The sequence below is a fragment of the Cariama cristata genome, unplaced genomic scaffold, assembly GCF_000690535.1.
Source record: "Cariama cristata isolate BGI_N322 unplaced genomic scaffold, ASM69053v1 scaffold32903, whole genome shotgun sequence".
Taxonomy (NCBI): Eukaryota; Metazoa; Chordata; class Aves; order Cariamiformes; family Cariamidae; genus Cariama; species Cariama cristata.
The window spans coordinates 12,493-12,830 of record NW_009607192.1 but is presented as its reverse complement, the minus strand read 5'-3'; positions in this window follow the sequence as shown (position 1 = coordinate 12,830).

Here is a 338-nt window from a genome sequence, read left to right as displayed (position 1 = left end):
CGGCCTGAGGAAAGAGAGACAAGAGAGCCGGCTGCTTTCTAAAACGTATTCTCATCTGCGTGCCGATACAATGCTGGTTACAAATGTGCACTCCTAAGGGACAGGAATCTAAACAAACAAAACCAAAAACCCATCACAGTGTTGGAAGGTCCAGGACTTCAGTCATGCGACCGAGATGTTAATGATACATTTCAGCCTTAAGGCAGAGAAACAGTTACATTTAAAACATAAGGGATTTCTGCTTTTAAAACGTCGCTTTGACGTCCGAAATTAGGTACAAAAGGTCATCGAGTTACAAACCACAAACAAAGAAGGTGTTTCTGCTGGAGAGCCGGGCA